The 22068-nt window shown below is 43.7% G+C and overlaps 1 protein-coding gene across 6 annotated transcripts in view; it reads right to left on the bottom strand.

Moving 5' to 3' along the window:
• prdm1a (PR domain containing 1a, with ZNF domain) overlaps window positions 1–4151 on the bottom strand; it is a 103926-nt gene extending 99775 nt beyond the window's left edge. For 4 of the 6 annotated variants that reach the window (XM_072246108.1, XM_072246116.1, XM_072246115.1 and 1 more), the window contains exons 1-2: window positions 3932–4151; window positions 2171–2259 (exon numbers count right to left, since the gene is read on the bottom strand). The gene's annotated coding sequence lies outside the window, so the exon portion shown is untranslated. Of the gene's footprint in view, window positions 1–2170; window positions 2260–2413; window positions 2587–3931 lie in introns of those variants that run through there. The other 2 variants (XM_072246111.1, XM_072246112.1) reach the window with 2 other exon arrangements.
• Between the last annotated feature and the right edge of the window lie 17917 nt (window positions 4152–22068).

Below are 22068 nucleotides of genomic sequence, written 5' to 3'. Positions count from 1 at the left end.
TGTACTCTTCAAGAATCCAGAAGATCACTGTTATTTCTACTCTTAACATGTCCCTCTACCCCAATCACACTTCTCCAGGCAATCCATTTGGATGCTTTCCTATTCACCCGGCCTGTCCACTGGTATTTTTCTGCAACTCATTATTTGAACCACTTGACCATTTCTCGCTACATTTGCAGCACTTCCAGATGTTAAAACTCCTGACAACCACATCCTTTGCTCATGGTCACTCAAACAATATTGTATTTGAAGCCACGTTTGGTTTCCATTAACTTTTACTTTTCTGGTCAGCTTTCCTTGAGAACTCCTTTCCAAAGTTGTGGTAGGTGCCACATTCAACCCTGGTCTTACTTCCTGATTTAAAGAATCTAGTTACAAGGTATCACAATTGGACTCAATAGTTGTTGTAAAAGAGGACCCAGTTTCTAGAATCCTGGCCAGTTCAATTACCTTGGGTAGGAGTGCCTGCATAAGAGCTGGGCTACATCAAGGCATGGTGTCCTTTCCAGAGGATTGGCTTGCCAGCATAGCCAGGGGTCGAGACAGAATCAGTCACTAAGGTCAAGTACTAGCTAATGTCTTGTTCAGCCTTGGAGAATAAGGCCATGAATGGTTGAAGGTTGAGTACAGGGTGCTGTTGAGATGGTTGTGGCAAATGAAGGCTTTCAGCTTCTGCTCTCATCCACTTTGTTGGAAATGTTTTGGGACAGCAGGAGTGATACTGGACCTCACTCACCCATGCTCCTCTGTTGAGTAACACTGTAGCCCTCACTTTCCCCATTGCTTTGTGCCTATCCCATTCCTCTTTTCAACTACAAGTCAAATTTCTAACATATAACCCCTTTCTTGGTTGAAAGAACAATTTAAAAATTGCTGATACTGGTGCACAGGTTAGAAAAGCTTCTCCCACGATCACTCATTACTTTAAAATTGTGCTCAAGTCCTTGTCACAACCTGGGAATGGCATCGCATTAACCCTATCCACACCGCCCGCCCCCCACCCCCCATCTCCAGCAACAAATCTCCTCCCAGTCCTCTCTGCTCCAAGGATAACAAACCCCAGCTTCTCCTTTCTCGCCGAAATCCTTCATTCTTCCAAACAGGTCATTTAATGTGACCAAAACCAAACATTTCAGCGAACTCACCAGTGTGCTGTCTGGCACCTCGCCTTGGACTGGCCAGGGATCGGTGTATGGCTCTAAAAATACCAAATGAAGACAGACCTCTGAGGGGAACCCTCCTCAGAGAAACTAAAGCCCGTCTCAGGCGGATTTTCTCATTTTCCCCCCAATGCTAATTGTTCATCCAAGCTACAAGCCTCGATTAAAAGGGGACTCGGTTATTTGCCCTCTCCGTGGCTTCCAGCAGATTAACACATCTCCAAAATAGAGGTTCAGTTTCCTGCCCCGCCCCCTACACACTCGTTCAAATCCTTACTCCGAAAGACAAATCTCTTCCGATCCGTGACAGCCTTACACGAAGCCCACGCCGAAAGCGTCGGAGATTTGATCTAAAATTCCATTGGCGAGACAGAAACAGAAAATCCTGGGGATAAATTGAGTCCACGTAGCAGTGGTTAGCGGGAAGACGTTCACTGCAGCTTCGCCGTTAAGCGAGCTGCTTCTGGCTTCAGCAATTTTCCCCACCTCACCCCCTCCAGTCGGGGCAAGAGTTATTCTAGAACAATTCTGTGTATCTACACCCACTCTGTATGCAGAGAGAGATTTCTAAAATGCGAAACTTCAAGCGGCGCAAGTACCCTTCCTTTTAACCCCCCCCCCACCCCTTCTCACCCGGAGGACAATTGATATCTGGTTCCAAGATTGTTCCCGGTTTCCAGCTGAGTCTTTGTAAAGCGCCCAGACCCTTGCACGCCCTTTGCTTGCAAGCCCAATAGAGTCGGTGCGGCCACCAGACCCATCGTTCCCCAGCTCCCAATCAGTCGCACCTTTATTACTGAGAATAATTTCTCGAAACTGGACCGCCAGGAAGGGCAGAGGAGAAACACTAATGTTTATACTACCGTAAGAATTCAAATAAAATGCACCGCCTGGATCTATTTGCTTTGGTACGTTGTCAATTGCAATGGAAACTCGGTCTGTAGTTCTTTTTACACGGGCTATCCACACCAAACAACGCGGATGACGCGGCTCGCCGTGTGCGTTCCTACCTGATCTTAAGCGGCCAAGAGTTAGAGCGGTCGGGAAGCCCCTCGGGTGAGACTGGTGTCACGAGGACGCGGTCCCATGTAGTTCAAACCTGCGACGTACAAGATTTGCATGAAATACAAATTTCATTATCTACCAAATGAACAACAACCACAGCATTGGTTTTTAAAATCGGGTTTCGTTTCGGAACTCCGAGTGTGTCGGTTTGCAGACACGGACTTTCTCATTGAACTGAATGCCTTTACCTGTTGGTCGGATCGAACCATGCCTCACCTCCTCTGGTCCGCCCACTCCCACACAGGGAAGATGGGACGAAATAATTGGATCTGTTCAGGACGATCAAAGTGTCTCCGAGAGCTGATCAGCCACTGAGGTTGTTATTCCATGCGCCGTTTAAGTTATACTTTGTTTTATTATGGACAGAATCCCTCCTTGGTAATTGTTTAACCTCTCACACGTGACCCCAGGGCCAACTTCCGCCAACATTTGAGATACCCTAAGAGACCTGACATTCTTCCCCCTCTATTCTGTCCTCCCACCCCCCCGCCTCGCCCCCATCCAGTGCTCGGACTGCAAACATCCCAGAGCACCCCCCTCCCCTCCCCCCACGGTTCACTGCGGTTAATGAACAAACAGTCCTTTTCCGAAATAGGAACTTCAATCCCCTGTCGACGCGAGGGTGGCCATTGCGTTACCGTGCCTGGGAAAGATTTCAGAACCGAAACGATGGCCCTAATGGTCTCCTTCAGTCTAATGGAAAGTAAATCGAGTTGCTAGCTCTGAAATCTGGTTGGGATGCTGGTTTTGTATTACTCGGTTTATACCCCATTCATGCTGCAGTCGGCGGATATTCTACCTGCCTTGTCCATGACCAAATTGTATCACAACGAATGATTTTCCCCTCAATTCTACTCTAGCTGTAAACAACATAGGCTTCCTCCACCGTGCCAATGCCGTCCGTATCTTCTAGTCCCATTTAGCAACACTTCAATCGTAGCCATCTATACCTTAGCGAGTTCTCATAAAGGTAGTTTATAATCCCGAGAGCATTATCTCAACTAGCAGCTTGTTCCACCCTGGGTAAGAAAAACCCTTCTTCATCAGATCTCTTCTCCGCCTTTTTACGTCAATTAAGTTAAATCTATCCCGGGAAAAAGAAACTTATTTCAGGATGAGTTACATTCACTTAATAACGGATGATAGTTAAAGCAGCACTGTGGGATTGGGCAAAAGCAGACGCGAACACCAAACTTTTGCTGAGAAGAGGTGAATAGTTTCCTTTGCCATTCCACTGAGAGGAACATGGAGACAGAGGAAAATGGATTCTATCAACGTTCAATAGATTGTAAATACTTTTAAAATGCCGGAAAGATGTGTAACTGCGAAAAATGTGACACTGGATTTTTAAAAAAGTAGTTGAACGCACTATGGAATGTATGGAAAGTTCTATATGTAGAATATTTATAACCCTCGGAAGCTATCCGCTTGGTTTGAAATATATTCAGATTTCGAAAATAGCCCTACCTCACTTTAACTCATACATCAGAAGTGACAGTATGCTGAACGTCACCAACTAATGAATCACCAGGTTATCGCCTCTCGGGCTTCTATGCGAGATAAAACATTTTTGTTTAACTGTCCCCATCAACCTCGACTTAAAACTGAGAAAGTCCCCCTGTCAAGTGTCAAAGTCCTAAAACGAATCTTTTTTTTCCCCTACGTTAAACGCATCTATTTCAGAAAAGATGGAAGCTTCATCTTACTTTAATGGGAAGTGGTTGCTCTCAGAATAAACAGCACAGCGACTCCAAATTGCCGTCTTTCCATCAAAGTCGAATTATTTGTAAACTTTCCTCCTCCTTGCACAGAACGATCCCAGTCCAGTCGCCTCTCAGTTCCCAAGCAATCCCATATTGTAAAATAAACGTCAGCCACTCGGGCTTCGCCGCAGTGTACGAGTGGTAGAATTTTATGTCCCCACTGCTCATCTGCAGGACTGAACTACGGTTTCGAAATGTTCTTAGAAAGATGAGACTATGCTGCTTTTCCCCTTAATGTTGTGCAAGTTAATTTCCTGCACCTACGCGCTTTGCGCAGTGAGCAGAAAATTAGGCATATACAAATATTAAAAATAACCATTCCTGTTACATTATTTCACCCACTCAAAATATTTACAGAGGTTATTTGGTAAAGACCCCCAGCGGTGTTCGGAACAAAGAGACGACTATCTCAGTCTATAGTGACTGATAATCGTATGTAGATACGACTATGCATGTAAAACAATTCAAATGGCAAATTCTCCCTCTGACCGATATTTGGAGTTAATCGCTCCCCCCTGCTTGCGATACGGCATATGAATGATATTGCTTAATAAGAATAGACCCACCTCGCAATGTTGAGTACTGCCGGCAGTAAGTCAAATGACGAGCTCTTTCTTAAAAGTCCTTGTTACAATGTGTGATTGATTAGTCTAGGGGGCAGTTTTCTCTTGTTTTGCCAGAGGTGAGTAACAGGTTGTTAAAGATGCTCTCGATTGCACTTTATTCATTCAGGGAGGCTGAAAGAGAGAGAGAGAGAGAGAGTCTTGAATATTTTATGAGCTGGCACCACGTCTCCTTTCGGCAAGTGTTTCAGGAGATTGGTTGTTCTTGGGATTCGTCTTTGCTCGGGCTCTGCATCAGGTGTTAAAGAGACAGCTCGAGGGAGAGTAACAGCACGTGTCAGAAAACGCCGGCGTTACTAGCGAAATCCCAACCGATTCTCTATCACTTCCCTCTCTGATATTGTCACCCATCGCAGCCCTCACGGCCCCCAAGCGCTCAGCTTCTCAATGATACCAATTGCAGCAAAAAAAAACTGTTCAGAGAGAGAAAGCTGCCTTGACAGATTACTCTCGTGAATAAACAAGAGCAATTAAAAGTGTGAAGACTCACTTATTTCAAAATGCAACTCGATGCTCTGATTATCATTACGCCAGTCTTGATCTTTCTCTAAACACAAACTGTATCCTTGCGGTAAAGATTGACGGTGAACCTGTGAGATCACTCACTTTCAATGCGGTGGAACTACGCTGTAAACCAAGGGGTTGTATCTGAGACTGTCTACCTGTGCGCCCTCAGTCAGGACGCTACTGCTAGGGGCGGCGCGCTTTCATTTATACCTTGCCTATTCAATGAGCCAGAGAAGAAAACAAGTTTCACGTATAAATTCGTTTGCACATGTTTACATGCAACGACTGAAGGATGGATGTGAGAGTTTGTGTGGATGCATAGTGACCCTTGGGCGTTAAATAACCAAAAATGTGTTTTCGATGCTTAAGCATGGAGACGCCAACGAATTCCTGCTTTCCGATCAGGACGGGGTTGTTTGTCCAGCAGTTTAGCAGCTTGTTATATTTTTAAGGTTCCAGAGAATATCGCTCGATTGCAACCATTTTCACTTGATAACAATAAAAAGAAGCCGCGAAATGACACCTCTCCCCCCTCAGGTCCGGTAATCGCGGGGTTACGATTGGGAGCTATTCTCATGCAAGAATGTTTTTCTTGGCCCCCTTTCATCTGATTAGCGAGAGAAAACAGAATGGAAGGATGATTGCGGTGGCAGGACGACAAAGCTTGGGTGTGGTTCAGATTGGATCTGATCTCCGAGATAGAGTGAAAAGTGTCCATAAACGCTGATGAATAGTTTTTAGCAGATAGCTCGGAATACCTGGTTTAGTGCAAGGACGCTCATTGTAACTTTCTGGGGACAATGCGTTCACACAAGCACTTTGCTGATCCCACTGCCTAAGCAAAGAGATAGATGAAGCTCAGATCTTCCAAATGAGCCGGCTGCCGCCAGTTATTTATTGCTCGATTTTTAGTGCTCTTCGGATGGAGGCAGCTTCAGGCCCTGTGGTGTACCTGTGTCTGGCCGCAGAGGTGGATCTTCCACCGCGCACAAGCCCGGTACGTTTTAAAGATATCGGAGGCAAAATCTGTCCTGCGAGACACGTAAACGGCCGAGTAATTTGAAATTGGAGTTCCTTTCAATTCACTGTTTTAATGAAACGATGCCATGAAGAACAACGTCTTTCATTGAATTGCGTGACAACAATAAGCCAATACACACTTGAAAATAAAATCTAACCCTGGGTTCTGGAGTGAAAATTTTTAATCTGCCTATCTGTGGAATATGCATGCACCAGGCAGAAAGTGGAATATTCCCCCCTTTCACAGAAATACTCTCGCTGGCTGAGGGTCACACAAGGCAAGGAGTTTGTTTGTCGACATTTTAGCAACTGTTTTGCCGAACTATTTAAGTCTTTTGTGTTCTTTCCCTTTAACAATAGCGATCGCTCACCTCATTCACTCAGCACGCAAAGGCTAATTCTGTAAATCTATTTATTTTCAAATAAAAACGACACCACAGTGCGAATAAACGCTATTTCACGTGTTATGGTTTCGAAATATTGATAGTTTAAAGTAAAATACATGTCAAAGCCCGCTGTAAAGTATCTCGTCTGTTCCTCTTCGACCGTGAATGGCATCGGCCTCAGGGTTAAATGGCATCAGCTTTTCTGCTATTTAGTTCGTTGTAGTTAAGAGCACCTAATTTAGCCTCTCTTTTTTCCCTTCTTGGATAGTGTCGGGGGATTGGGGAAGTGGCCAATTGTGGAGACTGCACAGGTGGAGTAGGAGGTGCTTGACAGAGCAAGTGGCTATTTACTCCGGATTTCTGCGTGTTGCCCTCAAAGGGATTCGAGTTATAGACTCATTAATTCATGCGGCATGGTAATTGGCCTTTCAGCACATCTTGTCCACTCTGACTGAGATCCCCGTCCAAGCTAGTCACATTTCCCATTTTTGGCCCCTATTCCTTTAAATCCTTGTACCTGTCCAAATATCTTTTAAACTCTAATTATACCCTCCTCTACCACTTCTTCTGAAAGTTGTTCCATACACCCACACTTTCTGTGTGGAAAAATTGCCTCTCAGGTCCCTTTCAAATCTTTCCCCTCTCACCTTAAGTCTAAGTCCTCTAGTTGTAGACTCCTCTGCTCTAGAAAATGGGTTCTTGTTGACAAACACAAAACGCTCTGCAGGTCAGCAGCTATGGAATGCAATGAACAGTCGTCAATTTGGGCCAAGGCTTTTGTTTAGGAAAGCCTAGCCCTTTTAGGCTAGAGAAGTTGGCTGGATATTGTTCTGCCAGTGAATTTGGAGGTTTATACTGGGATAATGTTAGGTTCCAGTGGGGTATTTGTTATCCACTGTAGTACGCACACCTCAGAAAGATGTAGGGGGCAAGAATCACTTCTGTTCCATAAACCATGGACTTTGCAATGGGTCTTAATCGTCCAATGTTCTTTCCCTCAAATAGTCAAAGGTTGCACAGTCCAAAGACGTACCAGTTGGCAGGTTAATTGGTCATTGTAAATTGTCCTGTGATTAGGATTAAATCAGTTGAAAGGGTCAGAACAGCCTATTCTGCACTTAATCGCTATAAATAACTAAATTCCAATAAATAAAAACTTTAAACTTTCACCCTCTCGCTTTAAATGCATACCCAGGGAAATAGATTCCCACTGGTCACTTGGACTACGCCTCTCGTAAACTGCTGCCGAGTCTCCCCTCAGTCTCCAATGCTCCACGGAAGTTTCTCTCCCCCTTCCTCTATAACGTGTGGCGCATGGCCAAGTGGTTAGGGCGTAGGGCTCATGACCTAAAGGTCGTGGGTTCGAGTCTCAGCCAAGGCAACATGTTGTGTCTTTGAGCAAGGCACTTAACCACACACTGCTCCACCCACCCAGCTGAAAATGGGTACTGGCTAATGCTGGGGGTTAACCTCGCAATAGACTGGCATCCTATCCGGGGCAGGGGGTGGGGGGGAGTCTCGTACTCTCAGTCGCTTCACGCCACAGAAACTGGCATAAGCACAGGCCTGATGGGACACAAAAGCTCGGGACAGACTTTAACTTTTTTTTCCTCTATAACTCATGCCCCCTGATTTGGACAGCATACCGACAAATGTGTTTTTATTTATTTTTTGCGATACAGCACGGAGTAGGCCCTTCTGGCCTTTCATGCCAGGCCGCCTGGCAACCCAGTTGTTTAACCCTAGCCTAATCATGGGACAACTTACAATGACTAATTAGCCTACCAACCAGTACATCTTTGGACTGTGGGAGGAAATGCACACTGCCACAAGGAGAATGCACAAATTCCTTACAGACAGGTCACTGGTACTGCGAAATGTTGTGCAAACCATGCTGCCAGTTATTCTTTCCAAGGCCTCCACATCCTTCCTATTTGTATAACTAAAGTTTTATGTGGCCGCAGAATCACTTCCTCAACCTTGCACTTAGTGCCCTGTCTGATCCAGACATAGATGCCGTACACCTTTATCATCCAGTCTACTTCAGGGAGTTACAAACTTAGACCCCAAGATCCTTCTGTACATCAGTGCTGTTAAGGGTCTGTTTGAACCCTGTCCCCACAAAGTACAACACCTCACATTTATACATGTTACATCAAGATTGGTTGTGACTTCACATATAAGGCTTATTCACTGAATACAATGAGGTTGGGATGACCTTTATCCTGACATGGAGGCCACAAAAGTTGAGAAGTTTCCCACCTGTCTTGTCAATTGACACCACTCCAATGAGGATATTTTCAAAAGGGAACTGGATCATTCGAATCCCAGAATACTCTCACAGAAGTAAGCCACATTCTTGGAGGTATTCAACATTGAAACGAGCAATTTAGCCTGCCAACTATCAAGCACCTATTTGCACTAACCTTACTCCAGTTCCACGTTTTGATTCATGTACCTTCCCGTCAAACCCCATCAGGTTTTGTGCACCTGATCAGAGTCAGTTTACAGTGATCAACTACCCTATCAACCACTGTATTTTTGCAATGTGGGGGCAAGTGAGAGCAACATGGTGACATCGGGATAGAACATTGGCCACAGAAGCTGTCAGGTAGCTGCTTTACTGGTGGTACCACCATGCGACCATTTAATCCACTGTATCTATTCCAACACCTTAAAGAACAGTTTATTCAGTACCCAGGACCTTTCAATAATTTTCTTTTTAGGTGCCTATCCAACTCTTTCAAAAATCTTGTTTGTCTCAATTTTTATAATCCTTGCAGGCAGTGACTTCCAGATTATAATCGGTCTGTGTAAATAGCTTTATTCCACATCTCCCATATGTATTTTGCTCATCACTTTAAATCCATGTCTTGTGGTACTCAAGGCATCCACTAATGGGATCATTTTCTCTCAATTGATCCATCTGAACCAATCACAGTCTAGTATACTTCTATTAAATAGCTTCTCAATCTCAAACACAAGAGATTCTGAAGACCCTGGAAATCCAGAGTAACACAGAAAATGCTGTAAGAACTCAGCAGGTCAAGCAGCATCTATAAAGGTCAAAATGGCAGCTCTTATTCCTCTCCATCAATGCTGTCTGACCTGTTGAGTTCCGCCAGTGCCATTCAGACTCCTTTGGTCTAGTGAGAATAACCGCATCTTGTCACGATGGGGTGCTGGGAACAGACCTAAATACGAGACACAGACACTGAGGTACAAGGAGCAGGACTTGACTAGAGCAGGGACGTGACAGGATACAGGCAAGGAGCAGGGACAAGAACACAGACTTGGGCTAGGGAAAGCAGGACCAGGACTAGAAACCATGGAGTAGAAGACAGGGCTTCGATTCCAAGCCCGAGATTGAACAAGGACCCAGAACCTGGGTCTTGCCTTGGGCACAGATCCCAGACCCAGACAAGGACATGACATGGCTTCAGGACAGGAAATGGCTGGGGCCTTGGGTCTTGAGGCTTGGCTGCAGGCTGGGTCCTTGGGCCTTGAGGCTTGGGTTCTTGGCGGAACTCCTGGGCGGGACGCAGAACTTCACTCCACAGAGGCAAGGACAGGGAGGGACAGACCCAACCGCAAGGTAACATTAAACAGCCTGCTTACCCAACAAAGGCATGGACAGGAAAGGAGCTCAATCTAGGGTGGCTCTGAGTCTCGTGGCAGCCAGCAATCTTGGCTGGCTACAGAAACAGCCAAGTGCATACCATGATGACTGCTCCAATGAGCGGCAACAAGGCTCCATGAAGCAGTGGTCCTCCAACCAGGCCTAAAGATCACAAATGGTGTCACTAGCCTTCCATCAGCAGGTTGCTCCAAGGGGGACTGACAAGACAAACCAGCAGCCACACTCAACCCCAAGGCCACTTACAAACGGTATATTCCAAGCCCCAAGATGGGAATCAGGTGCCTATGATTAACTCAACCAAACGAGGGACAGCTGGAAGACCCGGAGTCCTGAATCCACGGGCTGGACCATGAACCGGAATGCAGAATTCACGGACCGAACCATGACACATCTCCAGTGTAACGCCTCCAGTGATGATCAAATCTCTCTTCCCTGGAACCATTCTCTGTATCATTTCTATATTCTGTCTAGAACTTTGCATGTCTGAAAAGCATAAAAAGGAAAAAGTAGGAAATACTTTTTCAAACCACCATCCACATATAGCCTTAATCATTTACAGTGCTGTGAGAACGACTCATTTTTCAAACCACCATCCACATATAGCCTTAATCAATGCTGTGTGGATCTGTAGTTCTGAGCACGAATGGATTAAAAACTTCTAACATTTGGTAAAGGGTCTTGAAACTCCAAAGTTTGAATGAAGGTCTAGTACATCCATTCCATTCCACCACCATCAATGCTGCCTTCACCCATATCAGGAGGCTCTATGCTGTAGTGGTTAGCACAATGCTTTACAGTGCTAATGACTGTAAAGCTGCTCGTAAGGAGTTTGTATGTTCTCCCTGTGACCGTGTGGGTCTCCTCCAAGTGCTCTGGTTTCCTCCTGCAGTCCAAAGGTTGGCAGGCCAATTGGTCATTGTAAATTGTCCTGTAGTTAGGCTAGGGTTAAATTGGAGGGGTGCTGGGCAGTACAGCTTGAGGGGCCAGAAGGGCTTACTCTAGGGTGCCTACGACTTTTGCACAGCACTCTAGTAATTTTAGGTGTTGCACTATACTGCTGGTGCAAAAAAAAAGACATAAGTGAGTGATGATAAACCTGATTCTGATATGGGACTGAAAGTGGGAAGGGGACAGGGCGAGGAGAATCATGGTTTGGAAAAGGGAAAGGGAGAGGCGAGGGAGAGAGAGGCACCAGACAGACATTCTGTACTAATCAATAAACCAGTTGTTTGGAATCAAATGACCTTGCCTGGTGTTGTCTGTGCCCACACCACCCCTCACCTCTGGCACTCTTTCTTTGCCACCTGTCTCATACCCCTCCGGTGGCACTCCACCCTCGCCAATACCAACATCCTTTGCTGCCGCTAAATTTATAAGCTTGCTTTCTGCTCCACATTGACAAATACAGGACTGTGCAAAAGTCTTCGGCATCCTGGCTATGTATATGTGCCTAAGACGTTCTCACAGCACTGTAAATAAGTAAATAAATCCCCTCCGTTTCCCACGTCTGCCTTCATAACAGGGATTATCTTCCCCGTGTCCTTTCCTACATCCCACAAGCCTCTGTACTCAGCACATCACTTTCTGCAACTTTTGCAAACTCCTCTGGGATGCTACCAACAGGCACATCCTTTCCTCCCCCTTCTTCTGCTTTTCCCTTGTCCAGTCACCCCTCCCCATGATCTCCCTCCTGGCACTTACCCCTGCGAGCATGACAAGCGCTACACCTGTCCCTAAACCTCGTTCCTCACCACCATTCAGGGCCCCGGACAGTCCTTCCAGGTGAGGTGATGCTTCATCTCTAAGTCTGTCAGGGTCACCTAATGTGTACAGTGATGCCAATGAGCCTCCTCTTCACTGACAAGACCTGACACAGATTGGGGAGTTACTTTGACAAGCACCTCTTCTCTGTCCACTGCAGAGGGCAGGATCTCCCTATGGCCACCCATTCCAATTCTATTTCCCACTTCCATATTGACATGTCTGTCTATAGCCTCTTGCAGGCATTCACAGTAGAGCAAAGAAATAGAATGTTATCAATGCACAACTACACAAAAGCACTGACAAGCAACCAATGTGCAAAAGGCAAACTGCAAAAACAAAGCAAATTGCATTAAATAAATAAATAATACTGAGGATATGAATTATAGCAAAGCAGCCTTCGTGTGTTAAAGCAGCAAACATCACCAAGGACCCCCACCAGCCAGGCCATGCTCTCTTCTCACCACTACCATCGGACAGGAGGTACCGGGGCCTTGGGTCCCACACCTCCAGGTTCAGGAACAGTTATTACCCTTCAACCATGAAGCTGCAGAACCAGCAGAGACAATTTCACTTGACACAATGCTGAACTGATCATTGAACACAAACTAAGGACTCACTTTTGATGACTCTACAACTCATGTTGTCAGTATTATTTACTTAATATTATTTGGGTGTTTTTTTTTGTATCTGCTCAATTTATCTTCTTTTGCACATTAGTTGCTCATCATCCTTTGTGTGTAGTTTTTCATTGATTCTATCATACTCCTTTGTTCTGCTGTGAATGCCGGCAAGAAAATGAATCTCAGTGTAGTATTTGGTGACAGATTTGTACTTTGAAGATAAATTTGCTTTGAACTTTGAACTCCCCTACTGGCACAATGAGGTCAAACTCAGGCGGAAGGAGCAACATCTCATATTCTGTCTGTTGGTATGGACATTGATCTCCCTAAATTCCAGTAATCATTCCCCTCTGTTTACCCCCATCCTCCTTTTTTTATTCCCCATTCTGGTTACCCTTTCTCACCTTCTCTTCCTCTACTCTGCCCTCATGACCTGCCCATCACCTCCCTCTGTTCCCCTCCTCCTCCCCTTTATTCCATGATCCACTGTCCTCTCCTATTAGATGCCTTATTTAACCTTTTGCCTCTTCCTCCCATCCCTTCACAGCTTCTCCTGCCATCTTCCCTCTCCCACCCAACCTCCTACCTCCCCCCCTCACCAATCACCTGCCGTCTTCTACTCTTTCTTCTCTCCCTACCTTGTTATTCTGTCTTCTGCTCCCTTCCTTTCCAGTTCTGATGAAGGTTCTCAGCCCAAAATGTCGACTGTTTATTTCCCTCCATGGATGCTGCCTGACCCTGCTGTGTTCCTGCACAATTTTGTGTGTGCTTTTCAAGATTTCCAGCATCTGCAAATCTCTAGTACCTACCATTCTATCTCCATTTTAACTGATCTTCTCCTCTCATTGGCAGTTTAAGGAGTATGATTCCCCCAGCTAAGCATAAGTGAATGCAAATTCACTTGTCTTTTTTATCAATATTTCATTTGCTAGTGTTCTAATAAAAACATTGTACATGGATGTGGAATTATACATACTGTATAACAAATTAACTGATCATCAGGTACATTATCAAGATGTTTTTTTAATTAATGCTTGAAATTAGAAGAGTTAATATCATGAGTTTGTAAATTCCCCACTGTAATTTCCCCTGAGCCCCAAATACCACTTCTGCCGATATGTGGGCTGTATTTTTCTAAGCTTCCTTCCTTCCTTATTCTTTTACTCTGAAGGTAATGGGGCCTAACTTTTTCTGTGCATATTTGACAATATCTTTGAGGATGTTGCAAAAGAATGGGAATTTTGAATTTAAGTGATGTATACCCTTCGTCACACCCTTGCATGTTTTGCACGAACTTTTCCATTGGCTTAAAGTTCAATTTACTTGCAAGTGCTCCACTGACAAAACCGTCACATTTCTGAGGCAATGGAGCATTCCACTGATCATAAAATAAAAAAAACAGAATATGCTAGAAATACTCAGCAGATATCTGTGGGAAAACTAACAGAGTTAAGATTCAAGATCGTTTGACGTCATTTCCTGTACACAAGTGTAAAGGAGAACAAAATATCCAAAGTATCCGGATCCGAGGCTGCCCAAAAAAATGAGCACAAAAGATAAAGAATATACTAAAAACACAAAATAAATACAAATATATAAGATAGCTTATACCATAGGCTGATTGTATGCTGGCAAAGTGATGCTAGGCTCTACATAAGGTGAGAGGAAATAATAAAGTAATGGTGGAGTTAGTGGGTGGAGGTGTTGATCAGTCTGACTTCTTGGGGAAAGTAACTTGCTTTTCAACCTGGTGGTCCTCGCGTGGATCCTGTGTAGCCTTCTCCCTGATTTAAGTGGCAAACAATCCATTGATAGGGTGTATTGGATCCTTCATAATGTTGCTAAACTTTCTCTGGCACTTTTCTGATGGCAGGTAGGCTGTTGCCAGCGATGCATTGGGTGGTTTTAATGGCCCACTGTAGAGTCTTTCTGTCTGCCACACTGAAGTTTCCAAAGCAGTGATGCAGTTTACTACTCTCTACTGCACATCTTGATAAATCAGGGCGTGAAAGGACACAGTGAGAGGTCAGGAGAATGGGGTTGAGAGAGAAATGGATCAGCATGATCAAATGGTGGAACAGACTCGATGGGCCGGATGGCCTAATTCTGCTCCCATGTCTTATGACCTTATGATTTGTAGTATGACATGAGTATGGATGTGTTAAATCCAACTCCCTTCAGCCTCCTCAGAAAGTAGAGACATTGGTGAGCTTTCTTGGCATGCACAAGAGAAAATCTGCAGATGTTAGAAATCGAAGCAACACACGCACAAAATGCTGGAGGATTGCAGTAGGCCAGGCTGCATCCAGGAAAAGAGTCCACCCTTCGCAGGACTGAGCTTTCTCGATTGTACAGGATGGGTTCTGAGACCATGAGGAGTTATGTGTGATGCGCACCCCCGGGAGTTTGAAGCTGCTCCGTTTCCACTGCTGTGCTGCTGACGTAAAGGAGGGTGTGAGCGGTAACGCGTTCTCCTTCGTCTTGTTGACATTAAGGAAGAGATTGTTTGCCTGGCACCAATCCTTGAGCTCTTCCACCTCCTCTCTCTCTCTCTGTGAGCCGTCCCACTGTTGCTGGCTATGAGCTCCACCGCTGAAATATCATCAGCAAACTTGACGATGCGATCGTTCGGGTGTTGGGCCATGCAACCAAATGTGAACAGAGTTTACAACAATGGGCTCAGTGCACAGCCCGGACCCATGTTGAAGATGATGGGGAAGGAAGAGCAGTTGTGCATCCTGACTGTCTGAGATCTACTGGTTGGGAAGTCCAACACCCCATTGCACAGTGGTGTAGTTAGACCGAGGAGCAGGAATTTGTTCACCAAGGTTGGTGGGGCAATAGTGTTGAATGTCAAACTGAAATCCAGAAACAACATTCTGATTTGAGTGCCCTTCTAGATGTGCCAGGGCCAGGTGAGTGACAGCGTAGAGTGGTTCTATTGGCGAGTGCCCAATGTGGCAGGAATGGAGTTTTTGATATGTGCTATTAGCAGACGTTGAAAGCACTTTATGACGATTGGCGCCAGTGCCTTCAGGTGGTAGTCATTTAGTTCTGAAGGTGTAGAATTCTTTGGTACAGGGATGATGGCGGCTGATTTGAAGCCTGGATGAGTGAAGTAACGTTTCAGGTCAAAGACCCTTCATCAGAAGTAGGAAAGAGCGAAAAGGAACTCATTGAGGTGTAAGGAGGGTTGGGGACATGGACATCTGTGATTGGGAAAAAAACCAGGCTGAGTACATGGATAAACTGCAGACAGATTATCTGGTCTATGAATAAATGGGAGCAATTAGACCGTGAGATCAAATCAGAAGAACATAGACAAAGAATGTGAAGTGCAGAGCCTATACGTATCACCAGTGTTTTAGCTGGGCAAATCTCCCAATCTCAGAAGGGGAAAAATAAAAATGAAAAAAGAAACAGAAATAAGCAGGGTGAGCCAAAATCAGAGCTGATTTCTACAGATTTTACTCATTAGAAACTTCCTTCAAATTTTCATTTTCATGATCACACAGGCTGTTATCCCCAAGACTGTTACCTGTTTAGTGTTAGTGATAAAGTTTTATCTGAGACATTAATTGGAGCCTGGTCATTTATGTTCCAAAAATTTCATAAAAAAGGTGACTAGAGATATAATCAATGCTCTTGTTTAATTTCCCAGAATTCAACAGATTCTGGAATGGTTCCTACAGATTAAGTGATTGCAATTGTGGTCCCACTATAGAAGAAAAGGGGAGAGAAAGAAATAAGAACCAATCCATCTGTTAGAATGACCTCAGAGAAGGAAACCTGCTGGAATCTATAATAATGGACATGTTTCTCAAAATACCCAGAATGATTGAGCAGAGTCAAATTGGAGCTACGTATCTTTGTGTAAAATATTGGAGTTTTTAAAAAATGTATACAGGTATCTAGTATAATAGATAAAGGAGAAATTATGTGGGTGTGGTTTCTTTGTACAGCAGATTCCCATTAATTTGATACAGTATATTTTGGTCAAGTTTAGCGGCTACCCCAATTAGTTGAATTTTTATGGAAGTCGTTAAAAAGGTACTACAAAAAGACAAACTGCCATTTAATTGAGTAAAAAATTCTGTGTTTAAATGAAATACAGAACAAATTAAGAGTTTTACTGCGTATTAGTTGCACGCTGCTATGTTCTTTTCCTTGTAAGTGAACACCTAGTGCAGATAATGGACCGCCTTCATACAGTACTTTTGACGATTGCATCCTCCAAATCTTCATTTTCATTGTAACGTTCAAGATGATTGTCAATACCTTCATAATTCCTAACATGTTGAAGTAGCGAAATCATTTAATTTTCGCTCCTGGCTGTTTCTGGCATCGCCAAGCCGAAGTGCTTGAAACCACAGTGAACAAAGCAGCTCTGAATTGTCTTACTGCTTATTTCTCGGCAACTACCAGTGACAAAAATCACCGTTTTTTGAACACGAACACAGGCAGCTGACACTATTTAAAAAAGTGTTCGCTCTAAACACGGTGTAGTGACTAATGCCACAGCAAGTGCATGTGACTGATGCTAGTTAGATAACAGCCTCCTGTCCCAATTAAGTGGCTTTGTGTCCCAATTTTCTTGATTAGTTTTTCTTCTTCAAGATTTGTCCCAAATAAGCCACTGCCCTGTCTAAGCAATGACCCAATTAACTGGAATCCAAAGTATTTTTAAAGGGATACTAATAAGATGTCACTTGGAAGGTGATGAATAAGATAATAAGATAATAGCTCGGCTGGTGGTGCAGTGAGATCAGCGCCAGGCTTGAGAACGGAGGTTCCTGAGTTCGATCCAGTGACAGACTGCTCCCGAGCGCGCTCTCCATCCATGCCGCGTTGATGTCAAGCTCGCAACTCAACCTCGTAAAAAAAACACTGCCACCTCCAGTTTAAATTCCCATGCAGAATATTGTGGAGGATCAAGTACTCAAACCCCAAACTGATAGTTGGTTAACAGACAGAAAACAGGTCATAGAGAAACAGAATCTCTGCCCTTGCCAACCAAGTTGCCTACCTGAGCTGGTTCCATTTTCCTGCATGTAGCCCATATCCCTCTAACCCTTTCCCATCTATGAACCTGCCAGGAACCTGCATCAGGACTGAGAGTAGAGAGGGATGATAGCTAATATATAGAAACTGAGAGGGAGGGGTGAGACAGAGGTTGCTAGGTGATCAGTGGGACCAGGTAAAGAGGGGACGATGGGCAATTAGAACCAGATGGAGGAGGAGATAGAAAAAGTGACCCAAGGTAAAATCTCAGGTGAATAGGTATCTAGGTGATGGGAAGATGGAACCAGGTAGGGGATGGTGAAGAGTCATGCTAACAAATAGGGAGGAGATAAAAAAAGGTGACTAGAGGGAAAGGGAATCTAATTGGATTGATGGGAGTGTGAATAGAACACACTAATTTGATTTACCTGAAACTGGAAGATTCAACATTCATACCATTGGTTATGGGCCTCCGAAGTGGAGTATCAGAAATTGTTCTTGCAGTCTCACCACTATAGTGGGTAAGGCTGAGGACAGACGGGTCAGTGTAGGAACTGGAAGAGGACTGGCAAGCAAACTCTCAAGCTGGTCATTGTATGGTGATTGACAATCTAGCCTAATCTCAGCTCACAGTTACTAGAGTTGGTTTTTCAAATGATTGTTTTTTACTTTGATTACATGTGAATAATTTTTAAATTTCAAAAAATATTTAGTTTGCCAGGAAGTGAACTAGAGTTCACATACGTTTGTTCGTTCGTTATGTGCTGTGTCATACATGGTCTCATGACCATGATTGCTCTTGGCAAATTTTTCTACAGAAGTGGTTTGCCATTGCCTTCTTCTGGGCAGTGTTTTAACAAGACGGGTGACCCCAGCCATAATCAACACTCTTCAGAGTTTGTCTGCCTGACGTCAGTGGTAGTATAACCAGGGCTTACGATATACACCAGCTGCTCTTACGACTATCTACCACCTGCTCCCATGGCTTCATGTGACCCTGATTGGGGGGCTGAGCAGGTGCTACACCTTGCCCGAGGGTGACCTGCAGGCTAGCGGAGGGAAGGAGTGCCTTACACCTCCGTTGGTGGAGACCTATTTCTACCACACCACCTGGAGTATTCATTTACACAGCTGTTGAATGGTATAACATAGATTTTAAACAATTTTCATTGTCTCAAAGTCCACCTACTCAGAGCCAGAGCATTACTAATTCCTGTTGTATTAATAAAAATTTGCCAAGGTTGATGTGAGTTACAATGGGCGGAGTTGTAAGGATATTAAAATGAATTAGGCATTTATTTATTGTGATAAGAATATTGGAAAGGTTCAAAGATTTGTTTGATTTAATGTGGAGTTCCTGGGATATGGTTGGCGGCGATAGGTTCTGTACTAAAACCTTCATATGTCCAGCCACAGTTGGCAATGCTAATGCACAGTCAAATACCTGGTATTAATAGTCATCTGTAGATTTCTATTTCTTGCTTCTCATATTTTCTTGCAATGATGAAGGAATATATTTGACTCATCGTTTAGGCTGGCTCTTGGAGAACCATTGTTGGCAGAATTTCAGATGGCGATGAGGAGGCGTACAGGAGTGAGGTAGATCAGCTGGTTGAGTGGTATTGTAGCACCAGCCTTGCGCTCGAAGTCAGTAAGACCAAGGAATTGAATACGGACTTCAGGAAGGGGAAGCCGAGGAAACACACACCAGTTCTAATTGAAAGTTCAGAGGTGGAAAGGGTGAGCGGTTTTAAGTTCCTGGGTGTTAACATCTCTGAAGATCTGTCCTGAGCCGAAAATGTTGATACAATTGCAAAGAAGGCACGACAGTAGCTATATTTCATTAGGAGTTTGAAGAGACTTAGTATCTCATCAAAGATACTTGCAAATTTCTACAGGTGTACCATGGAGAGCATTCTAACTGGTTGCATCATCGTCTGGTATGGAGGGGCTCTGGATCAAAAAAAGCTGCAGAACTTGTAAACCGAGCCAGATCCATCATGGGCACTAGTCTCCCCAGCATCCAGGACATCGTCAAAAGGCGACGTCTCAAAATCCATCATTAAGGACTCTTCTTTGCAATTGCATCAAGATTTTTGTACATGCCCTCGACTCATTGGTACAATCAAGGAGGAGGTACAGAAGCCTGAAGATACACACTCAGTGTTTCAGAAACAGCTTCTTCCCCTCCACCATCAGATTTCTGAATGGACAATGAACCCATGAACACTACCTCATTATTATTTTCCTTCTACTTATTTTTTTCTTTTTAAAATTCATATATTTATTTTTACTCTGTATTGCATTGTACTACGACTGCAAAACAACAAATTTCATAACATATGCTGATGATATTAAACCTAATTCTGATTCTGAGTAACACTATCAACCCTATTGATCCATTTATTTTCCTGCAACCTGCTTCAGTTACACACTGTACATTCACCAACTTTGTGACCCAACTTTGGTTCTTGAACAGAGACATTTAAACAGCCTGCACGTGATCTACTGCATGTCCTTCAATCCCATGCCTGCTCATGTGCCTGACTAAATACATCTTCAATGATGCTATCATATCTGCTTCCACCATCTCCCCAGGAAGAGCATTCTGGGTACCTAACCACACTCTGTGTGAAAAACTTGCCACATAAATCTCCTTTAAACTTTCCCTCTCTCACCTTAAGAGCTATGCCTTCTATTATTTGATATTGACCTCCTAGAAAAAGACTGACTATCTTCCTTACCTATGCCTCTCATCTTTCCAACTACTTCAATCGTGTTTCTCCTCAGTTTCCAAAGGTCCAGAGAAAAATTACAAGCTGTTTGTCCAACCTCTCCTTATAGCTACTTTTCTCCAAGCCAAGAAGCATGCTGGTGAACCTCTTCAGCACGCTCTCCAGGCTCTCTGCTTCCTTCCAGTAAAGGGGCAACAATACTCCAAATGTCGCCTGACTGATGCAGCTGCAACCTGACTTCCTGACTATTAAACTCAATGCCCAGAGTGATGCCTTACATATTCTTTACACCTTTTCTACTTGCCGTTGACTCTTTCAGAGAGCTACGGACTTGTACCCTAAAATCCTTTTAAACAACAAAATGTTGCTCAATGTCCTGATATTTACTGTACAATTTCCTCTTAAATTTGACCTCCCAAATAACTCTCACTTACCGGATTAAATTCCTTTGTTTTCAGACATAGCATTGAAGTGTGTTGCTCTGGATTTCCATCATCTGCAGAATTACATGAATGTACATCATGGTTCAGAATTGTTTCTCACAATCTCCTTCTCAGGATGTTTGAGCATGTAATCTAGACAGGCATGTTCTGTAATATGCAGGAAAAACTGCAGATTAGAGATGCCGTCTTTCAGAGGTGGTGTCAAACCAAGGCTGCTTCAGTCCAATTAGGTGAATGTAAATTATTGCACAACATAACTTTAAGTTAGATTTTCATAGTTTCCCATTAATATGCTCAGAGCCCCTGTCAAACAGTGCAAACATCAGGAGAATAAGGAAGAAGAATGTACTGTGGTTGTGGAAGAGTGCAGTTTGGTGCCATGAAAGAGGTAGAAACAGACAAAAGAGACTGAAATCTGGAGCAACAAACAGACTGCTGGAGAGATTCCACAGCATTTGTGGAGGAAAATGAACAGGCGATATTTCAGATTGAGATTCTTCAGCTGGACTGAAAGAATAGAGAAGAGATAATGGTATCTGGGGAGAAACCAGAATGGATTGCTTCAAAGAAGGGATATTGAGTAAAGATGAGCATGGATTTTGAAGACTAGGGTTTGCAAGTTGCTCTTAGGAACAGTGAAAAATAGAAAGTAGCAATTCAACAGCCTTTTAATTCCAATCAGACAGAGTAAATTGAAGTAGAGATTTACAGTCGCCTGAGAGAATTAGACTTTGGAGAGGAATGTGATGGATAAATTCAGTAAATTAAAATGAACAATGAAAGAACAAGAATTAGGGAATGCAACGTTGTATCTATAGTCCCTGTGGATCTGCTATTGGAAGCACTTTAAAAGAAAGGTTTAAATCATCTCTTTATTATCTGAAGTCATTCAGAGTATTTTTTAAACCTAGAACTGCTTGTTCGTGAAAAAATGACTACTCTTTCTCAATGACTGCTGATTTCAGTGTTCTTTGTTCCAAGGTCTTCATGTTTATTGTATTCACTCCACTTAATTTGAATTAGATTGCTTGGCCATTTTGCTAGCAGGTGTCAGACCAGAAGAGAAAGGTGCATTACCTTTCATGAGTTGAGTTTTATTGTTATAATTTTATAGCCAACATTATTTGAAATTCCAGAATATATTATAATAAACTTAAATGCCCAGTTGACAATGATGAGACAGAATTGTCCCACAAAATTATTCTTCCAGGCCTGAGGAACTGCTATGCTAAAAAAAAACCTGCAGATGCAGAAAATCAGAACCAAAGACAAAGAATGTTGGAAGGTTCATCTTCCTGAAGCGTTAACTCATTTCTCTTTGCACAGATGCTGCTTCCAACA

Source organism: Mobula birostris, chromosome 2 (genome assembly GCF_030028105.1).
Source record: "Mobula birostris isolate sMobBir1 chromosome 2, sMobBir1.hap1, whole genome shotgun sequence".
Taxonomy (NCBI): Eukaryota; Metazoa; Chordata; class Chondrichthyes; order Myliobatiformes; family Myliobatidae; genus Mobula; species Mobula birostris.
This window is presented reverse-complemented; position numbering and strand designations above follow the sequence as displayed.